The sequence below is a fragment of the Mastomys coucha genome, unplaced genomic scaffold (genome assembly GCF_008632895.1).
Source record: "Mastomys coucha isolate ucsf_1 unplaced genomic scaffold, UCSF_Mcou_1 pScaffold17, whole genome shotgun sequence".
Lineage (NCBI taxonomy): Eukaryota > Metazoa > Chordata > Mammalia > Rodentia > Muridae > Mastomys > Mastomys coucha.
In genome coordinates this window covers 34,768,811-34,778,952 of record NW_022196899.1, presented here as the reverse complement: position 1 = coordinate 34,778,952, position 10,142 = coordinate 34,768,811, and positions in this window count along the sequence as shown.

The following is a 10,142-nucleotide window of genomic DNA, read 5'->3' as shown; positions in this document are numbered from 1 at the left end:
ATTAAAGACGGGAGACAGAAGTGAGGTTTAGATGAGAACTGTTAGGTGGTAAAGTCTAAAGATGGGAGCTCAGGGTTTTCAAAACTGAAAGAAAAACAGATGACTTATAAAGATCCATAGGAACCAAAAAGACCCCTGCTTCACCTACAATTTCCAAGACAACTGAGTTGAGGGGGAAATACCTTCCACTTAGAAAGAACCTGGGAAAGGGGTCCATTTCTAAAATCTTATGAGAAGGATAATCTTGCTTAAAAAATTAATCAGCAAGACAGAAGCTAAGTTTCTAATTCCCCATCTTCTACATCCTAGAGATCACTGCTATGCTCAGACATACATAAATGCGAGCCAGTGGGCCTAAAGGAAGAGTTAGAAGCCACTCTAGAGCGGTCGTGACCTCTGCATCACATTTATTCTTATTAAAGACTCTAGGGCAGAGGAATCCTTTGAAGGCAAAACCAGAGCTCTAATCCTAAAATCTGATTCAATAAAAGCTGAACCCTGCGATGCTGTTATTTTCTCTATAATGAGAAGGAACACAAATAGCCAATGTCTCTTTAAGAACATAAATAACTAAAAAGCAAAACAAAAGGCTGCCCTTGGATTGTGGCAGCTCCAGGAGTCTCTGGCACTGGAGTGTTGAGCAGTGCTGCCTAGAATGCCCTGTCTTTCAATTCCCCTTGTGAGTTTACCTCTCAAAGACCCATAAGACGTCCTAGTCCTCTGTGTTCCCTTTATGTAAGCACTGTGTCTTTGTTCTTTGTCTCAGAGAGTCAGCTGAGAAAGTAAACATAGCCTAGAGCACGTGTTCTCAAGCTCTAGTGTACTATCAGCTCCCTGAGGAGGAGAATTGTGGTCACCGAAAACTCATACGATTCTATTTTCTGAAGCCAAATGCCTTCCCATTAACCTGGCACACAATCTCCGGAGTGTTGCTGCCTTTATCTCCAATCGCAGAGAAGGGACTGGAGCTAAGGAAGGTTAAGTGCCTTGCTCAGATCATTCTATAAATACAAGGTGAGGCTGGTCTTCTGTCCACCACCAGATCCTGTGTGGTGTCTACTCCTCAAACACCAACCTGTTCACTGATGGCCACAAAAGGTCCACAGTTTGAAAGAACAGGCTTTATGAAAAGTTGGTTTCCAGCCAGGCGGTGGTGGCACATGCCTTTAATCACAGGACTTGGGAGGCAGAGGCAGGCAGATTTCTGAGTTCGAGGCCAGCCTGGTCTACAGAGTGAGTTCCAGGACAGCCAGGGCTACATAAAGAAACCCTGTCTCAAAAAGAAAAGAAGAGAAGAGAAGAGAAGAGAAGAGAAGAGAAGAGAAGAGAAGAGAAGAGAAGAGAAGAGAAGAGAAGAGAAGAAAAAAGTTGATTTCCTTGTGGAAACTTCTTCCCCAGCTGCATTACTCACAGCAATGAGTAGGAGACAGGACCAATCTAGATGCCCATCAATAGAGGAATGGATAAAGTAAGGTAGTACAGTAGACACAATGGAATTTTAAAAGAGAGAGAGAGAGAGCGCGCGCCTCTGCCTGACATTTGCAGGAAAATGGATGCAAATGGAAATCATTCAGTTAAAATAATTACTAAGCAAAATAACCCAGACTTACTTATAAAAACAAATGCACATTTTCTCTCTTATGTGGACCCTAGATAAGAAATTATACATATGTGTGTTTGTAGGTCACAAAACTAGATGGGGGGTTGTAAGAGGGGAGGAAGAGATGCTGAAGAACATAGAAAAATGTGAAAAAATTCATGTGGGAATAAGTGTGGAAAGAAAAGGAACCAGTTGGAGAGGAGAGGGGCAGAATATAGTGGAGGGGGTGTGGAAAGGGAGGAGGAATATACAATATATAATTGAAAACATTATAATGGCATGCATGTATGAAGACAACATAAAGACTCCTGTTATTTTGTATGTTAACCTAAAAGCTAATATAAAAAATGCACTCGGATAATGCACATAGAAGATGATTAATGCTGATGTAGCAGGTATCCAAGAGAAGGAGGGGGTGCTTTTAAATTTAACAGCATTTCGAAGATCGTCAAATTACCAAAAAGTGAGAATTATTCACCCAGGGCATAGAATTGTTTATACAGTCACCATGCCTTTTAAAACAATCTTCATACACGATGAAGTTTTTTTCTATTTAAAATAGGAAAGAAAATATCACACCCACCTCTCCTGACCTTTTCGGGCTCATTGTTCTTTAATTATTGGACCCAAACCCAGCATCTCAGGCATTATTGTACAATAGCTCCACTCCATAACACTTCCCTGGTATGACACACTGCCTTATACTTGTGCAGGTTGGGTTTAGAAGGACCTCAGAGCTCAAACTAAACTAAAACCTTACTAGTGCTCCAGGGAACTCCCAAGATCTCTCAGCCTTCTGTTCCCCTTCTTCCCTCTCATCCCTACTCTCACCAGTATCCACATGGAAGCATACTTTAGTCAACACTCCTCTCATCTGCAGGAATCTACAGATATACATATGCATACATATACATATCCCTTCTGAAGTGAATACATGTTCTTTAGGCTTTCTTCCCACACATCACTCTGATTGTGTGTCTTGCTTACAATTAGCTGTCCTCAGTGTTAAAAACACTGTATTTGCAGAAGACTCAAGTTCAGTTCCCAGAACCCACTTCAGGTGGCTCTCAACCTCCAGTAATTCCAGTTCCAGGAGACCCGGCACTGTCTTCTGGCCTCCACAGACACATACATATATGTAGTATACACAAATTCACATAGGCACACATGAATTTTTTTAAAAAATCCAATGAAGAACACCATTTAAAAAAACTTTAATAACCTCACCTCAGTTCAGGCAGAAGCACTTATTTTCCACACTATCAACAGCATCTCTTCACATTGTCCATAGGCCAGAAGCATCGTCCATAACTGCTTTAGGACAGGGCTGTCTTCCTCCATGCCCCGGCCTATGCCAATATTCCTGGGTCTTCCTCTGAGCTCAACCCTTTCCATCATCTTGGGGAATGACCACACATACTAATGATGGAGCTGTCAGAACAACATCTCTCCCCTCTTTAGTCTAACAAACTCTACCTTCACCTCCAGAACTAACTAATCTTTTTCTGTCGCCCATTCTATCCCATTCCTAAGATGCCAACTAGAAATTTAGTTCACCTTTGAAGACTAAATGGCATCAGTCTAACATTCTCTTTATCACTGTTCACTCCTCTGTCTTCTGAGGTCATAGTCCCATAATATATCTCAGAGCTTTGCAGCCATGATGAGGGGGAATGAGCTGTGTCAGCAATAGACTGAGGCCAGCACCGTCTCTTGGGGAAATGCTGATATGTCTGGTGGCCAGTGTGAAGGTGCAGTTGGCCTTGTGAAAGCACCATGTGAGGCCCAGAATCCAGAAGGAAACATCTCTGGGGCATCCACTGAGAACACTGTACTGATGCCAAGAAGAAGGGGAGAAGCAAGGACCACCGTAATAATTGCTATTTGAGGACACACAAGACATGTGTAGAGGCAAAGAAACTCAGCAACAAACAGCAAAAACAAGTTTGGGAACATCTGTAACTAACATACTCAGCACCACAACTCAAGAATGACGATTATACTTGTGAACAATCTCTTCCCCAGGAATACAGGTCGACAGTTTCTACTTAAAAGGCATGTTAGAGAAGGTTTTTCTATTTTTGCATACCAATACCATATTTGGTCTTATACTTGAAAGTTAAGACTATTGAGTTGTATCTGTATCCAACTGGTCCAATGTCACACAATTCGCCATCTCTATTGAGTTCCACACCCTTGGCATTCCCATTTTATTGACCCCTATGTCTCTTTCTTGTTTCTTACCAGACTAGCTGTGCTATTATCTCTATTTCTTCACCTGCCTATTCCCTCACGTCAGGGCCTCTGGACTCTCTAAAACGACCATGTTTATTCTACATTCTACTTTACTAGAACCCATCCAACTAACTCAACACCAAATTGACATACTTGTTCTTGATTCCCACATCCTGGATGTTTCCAGAACATATGATGCTGTTACCAAGATAGAAGTTTCTTCATTTCCACTTTCCTCATCTTTCCTTGTATTAGTCGGCTCTCATTTATTGTAACAAACCATGTGAAACAGTCACTTAAAAGCAGGAAGGATATATTTTAGCTCAGTTTGGTAGAACTCAATACATGGTTGTTGGCCTAGTTTCTTTGGACTTATGGTGAGGCATCTGATCAGGAGTATGTGACAAAGACATTCACCAAGAAGAAGCAACCAGTAAGGTACAATCTTCTTTGAGGATCATGTCAATAACCCTGAAGCTATGACTAGGTCCCACCTCTTAAAGTTTTTACCATCTTCTAGAGTGCAGTGCTGGGAGCTAAGCCCTTAACAGTGTCTGGGAAAGCATCCCAGATCATTCTAGCACTCCTCTTTGGAAGCTCCCCTACGCTCTCCTTATCTTCTTCCTCTCTATACACATTCTTTAGGTATCTCTCCTCTCCTTCATTTCCAGCTTTTTGATTTTAATGTTTTCCAACACAAGAGCCTTAGGGTTTCAGGTTCAACCTAACTTTTGCTACACTGTACATCAGGATCTCACACACAGTAGGTCCTCAGTGGGTCATGAGATGAGTGAACTATGGGAACATCTATAAACCTCTGGGTCTCAGGTCCATTGTGATATTATGTAGTTATATGTCATATGAAGAAATTTATCTACGAATCAGGAAATAGCCATGCATAAGAAATGTTGGTCTATTTCCCACGTGAATAATTCTCAAAGGTCGATCTTTGTAGCTCTGCTTGCATGGGAACCCAAGTCTAAACATACTCTCTCCTTTGACTATACTATTTGACTCTTCAGCTTCAATCGTTTGAAAGTCCTGACAAGTCTCAAATCAAATCTTCCTTCTTTCCTCTCTACCTCTGCAGTCGGCTACATTATATATAAGGACTGAACTTCAGAAATCATTGAAGTTATTTTTACCCCATTCCCATATCTCAAAGACTACACCCAGGATGCCCTCCAATGTCCTTCCTACTCTCACTTCCAGGCCTATTGCCACCAAGCAGACACTGGCTCTTCCCAAGAGCCCAATAACATCTCACTTCAAGTCTATAAAAGTCATCATCCTACAAACAGCTGTGTTATATGTAAGCCTGCTCATGTCCCTTGCCTGCTCAAAAGCCTGAGTAGACATATCCTTTTGCTCAGTAAGCAGAGCAGGCTCTGGAGGCTGGCAATCAAAGCACTCCACAGTGCGACCAGACTTGTTACTACGTGTTTTCTAAACACGCCCTGGGTTTCTCACCTCTGTGTCGGCTTCTGTGTCCCTTCTGCCTGTTCAGCTTTCATACCCAACTCTAGCTACTGAAACCTGGCCAGCCTTCAAGGTCTGCCTCAAATCTTGGAAGACTTCTCTCGTTTCTAAGCTGGGTTTGATCTTTCTTCCTTTCTTTTCTTAGAAGTTCCTCAATAGTTTTCTTTTTATGGCTCTTATTTTATATAATTGCAATTAAAGACATCTATCTGCCTTTTCTGCTATGTGATAAACGCCATAAAGACAGAGGTTGCGTCTTACTATATTTGTATCCCTACAGGACTTAGCAAAACTCTTTGCAGTAAAAGACTATCTCTACTATTAAATTCATATGTACATATCTCTAAGAAATTATATGCTGGAATATGGTGGTTTTGAAACTGTTCATTATACCCACTTGTCTATTTATACAAAATGCCCCTTTCAGAGCTTTGTGGTACCATTTCTCTTAAGTACTGACAGAAAGGCCCTATGAGACAGATATTTATCACAGTTGCAAAATATCTCGCTTTCCAAGGAGATATTGTTGCTTCCAAATAGCTGGGATTGTTTGTTTGTTTGTTTGTTTGTTTTGAGACAGGGTTTCTCTGTGTAGCCCTGGCTGTTAATAGCTGGCTTTTAAGGGAGGGCCATCTCACCTCAGAAACAACTCCAGCTGGACAATTTACCCAGGACTTAGGACCCTTCAGAAAAGCCACACAGATGTCACCTCTTTGCAGTTATCAAGGCCTCAGAAACTACACGGTGCAACAGAAGATTTTGAACTTGCTCCAGCTTAGCCACTCACAGTCCTGGAGAACTAGTCAACATCATTTCTTGCTTTTAGCCTCCATCTCTGAATCCTAAAGGGACTAACACCCAGGTTGACCTCTGACCCCTCACCATGCACGTGCACACAAGCACATGCACACTCTCTCCAGAGTCACAATGTTCCCCACATATTTTAAAAAGAAGCCAAGATAAACTATAATTTTTTTCATACACACACACATGCGCGCACACACACACACACACACACACACACACACACACACATATATATATCCCCAAGACAGTATTTCTATGCGTAGTCTTGTCTGTCCTGGAATTAGATCTGTAGACCAGGCTGGCCTTAAGAACTGCCTGCCTCTGCCTCCTAAGAGCTGAGATTAAAGGTATGTGCCACCACTACCTGGCTTAAACTATAATTTTTTATCTATTGATAACTATCAATTAAACAACAACACTCTGGGGAATGTGTTCATATGATGTACAACGTGTGACCTAACAGTCTGTAACCTGTAACCTTTGTCATCTAAGGCTATTCTCTGCCTCAGCCCTTACCAGGACACACACCTGAGCATCATCAGGATATATTTGCTGTTTTTGAAAATGGATCTCACTAAAATTAGTCCCCATGAAATCCATCATGCATTTATGGCTATGACAGACACTGGACCAAGCAATGTACATGTTACTTATTATTATAGCAGCACTATGACGTTGTTGCTGTTACTATTATTAGCATTATAGCATTCCTGCACACAACAGAGACACACAACAGAGATTCACAGCAGAGAAGTAATGGATGGTTCTTGATGTCACATAGCTGGAACGGACGGAGTCTGCCAGTCTTGCTCAGAGTCCTCACCCCTGTACTGTGCTGCTTTACAGCACTGTAGACAGACACAGTGTAGATCCTAAAAAAGTCAGAAAGATCACCAGTCAACAAGTATATTAAATGTGTAGCCAGCTCCGAGAAATCTGAAACTGTTTTGTGACCTCCAAGGCACTTCATTCATGTGAACAAACCCTCATACAGACACTACATGCCTATACAATTTTTAAAGATCATTTATTTTTAGTTTGTGTGTATTGTTGTCTTGCCTGTATGTAGGTACTTGTTTACCTGGTGCCCATGAAGGCCAGAAGAGGGCATCAAATCCCCCAGAACTAGCGTTACAGAGAGTTATGGTATGCATGTGTGCTGGGAATGGAGCTTTGGAAGAAGAGCCAGTGTTCTCAGCTGCTGAGCCATCTCCCTAGCTCCCAAATATAGACATGCTTTAAAAAAAAAAAAAATGAAAGTGATAGCATGCCACTGGCACATACGGCAAAATGAGCTCGAGTTTCTTATGCACCTTGTTATGCTCGGCCTGCCTATTCCACTGCATTATTTGCATTATTTGCTCCCACGGGCATGTTGTGGTTTTGCTTTTATATTTGTTTTGTTTTAGTGGGTGCTGGAGATAAAACTCATGGTTTGCTAAAGAAATATGCTACCATGAACTGCATACCCAGCTTTAATCTTTGCCTGAGTGATCATGACAACCATTTGTCATCATAGAAAAACTACAGTTTTACCCACACATGCAGAGTCCATGAAGGAGCCAGACTATAGAAAGAAATGGAGCTGGAATTCAGAGCTGAGGGAACTCTGATTATATCATCTGGTCTCCAAATCCAGTCAGACCTGAAATCCTCATATCCTTGTACTATTGGAAAGTGAGTAACTTCTGGAAAAAAAAAAACAGTATTGGGAACACACCAAAAAGATACTGGGGCCAACTGGATGAGCTCTCTGTGGCCCAAATTGAAACAATTTGAGTGGTAGAATAAGAAACATAATATTGGATAGTAACCCAACTGTAAAATAAATATCCAAGAATCTATGCTGCTGTCAATAAGTAGTGGAATAAATAACTGTGGGAAACATTTAAATCTCTCATACGGAGCAAATCCAAATAGCTCTTGTACGTGTTCTCCTCATGTGTCATGACTGTCCATCATAAGATTACGATGGAGTCAGAATGGCACTGTTATCACCATGGTCTACTTTCCTAAGCTTCTACCCTCAGAGTAGGAACATAAAGAAACCTAAAGTGTACACTCCTCTGCAAACCACCAACTGGTAGTTCCTGGAACTAGTTAGGAAAGACAAAGAACGTTTGGGAAATGATCACAGACCAGAAGGGGCTGTGGAGAAGTGACCTGTTCAACAGGGTGAATATTAACCTGTTGATTCACAGCTGTGGAGGCTGGAAGTCCAGCATCAAGATACCGGTCTAGGAAGGGCCTGCATGCTGTGTCACCACAAGGCAGGGGCAACATGTGGAAGAATGGCATAGGAGGTCAGAAGGAAGTGACAGGGGAATGAACGCAGTCTCAAGAGACATAACTGGCATTAGTCTGTCCATAGCCCTCATGCCCTAAACACCTAAAGATCCCACTTCCCAACACCACCTCAATTCAACATTCAGATCAAGCCATGACCATAGTGTGATGTTTTGTATGCGATCTGGAACCAAACAGGGAAATTAGATGAAAACCAGTGAAACCAGAATGATCACTTTAAGCTAATTCTTTACCAGTATTGTTCTCTAACTTGCCGTAAACACACATAATAATGAAGGATGCTGATATTAGGAAAACTATGTGGGGGTGATCAGGAGTCTCTGAATTATCTTTACAATTTTTCTGGGAATCTGAAACTATCTTAAGATTAAAAAATGTTTTTAATAATTATGATAGACCTGGGGAGACAGCTCAGTCATGAAGGCATGTGTCAGGCAAGCATGAGGCCCTGAATTCAGATCTCTGGCACCCACTGGGCATAGCAGTACACATCTAAGGAAGAATAGAGAAAGGTAGATTTCTGGAGCTCCCTGGTCAGACAGCTTAGGCAAATAAGTGAGCTCTGAGTCCAGCAAGAGACTCTGTCTCAAGAAATAAGGTGGAGAGACATAGAGGAAGGCATCTGATATAGACTTCTGGCCTAAGTCTACATGAACATGTGCCTTCACATGCACATATGCCTTCACATGCACAGGCACACATATATATGAGCATGTGCAAACACACACACACACACACACACACACACACACACACACACACAAATAAACCAGTTAATATCCTGAAGAGTAGTCCCATTATAAAAAAAAATGATGTTATTTCACTGATTTTGAGAACATAAACATTATACTTTTCTAAAAGATAGACTTTTGTGTTTTATATATTCTCCATAAAATGTAATGAGTATCTCTGCCATCTTTCTAGACATCTTTTCTCGGTGTACTTAGAAATTAGTTAGAGCATAAGATTTGATTGACCTACTCAGAATTTGGATCCTTTCATTGTTCATTAAACTTACTCACTAAATTAATGCTTGTTCTTATGCGTCTTGGCAGAATAAATACATACCTTCTGAATAAATTAGTAACCTTGGCTCCTGACACCAATGATTTTGGCAGGTTACACTGTTTTGTAAGCCTAGGCACGGGGGAATCTTTATGTAAGGATGTACTCTCCCATCACTACACATGGAGTTATGCTTAATGCAAGTCAGAGGAAGAACGTCCCGGAGGAAGTACTGACCTCCTCACACCTTCTTGTCAAAGCAACAGGAAGCTGGCTCCATGCCACAGTAAGAGACTTAGTTAAAACATGAAATCCAAATCATGGCAAGGAAGTAACACGTTAACTCAACAACACTTTTCTCAACACTTGCTCTAAGAGTGTAGCAATGACAGACACCCTGAAGAGCTTCCATTCCTACTTCAGGGGCAAAATAGCAACATGTTTAACAGGAGGTAGAGGGATGTTAAGCAGCTGAAGCTGAGGAATTCTTAAAATACACAATTGGGTATTCAAGGAGCATAGGAGAAGTGGGAAGTAGCAAAAGTAAATACACACTTCATGAGCAAACACGGACTGAGGCCCCCATTCATCATCTCCTCTGTGACTTGCGGGTGTGGGAGTGGTAATGAGTGCCTCCAGGCATGCGTGCCAGCCTGGTGCCTAGGCTAGGAGAGGCATGTAAATAACTAAAGCACAAAGTAGAGTTAGC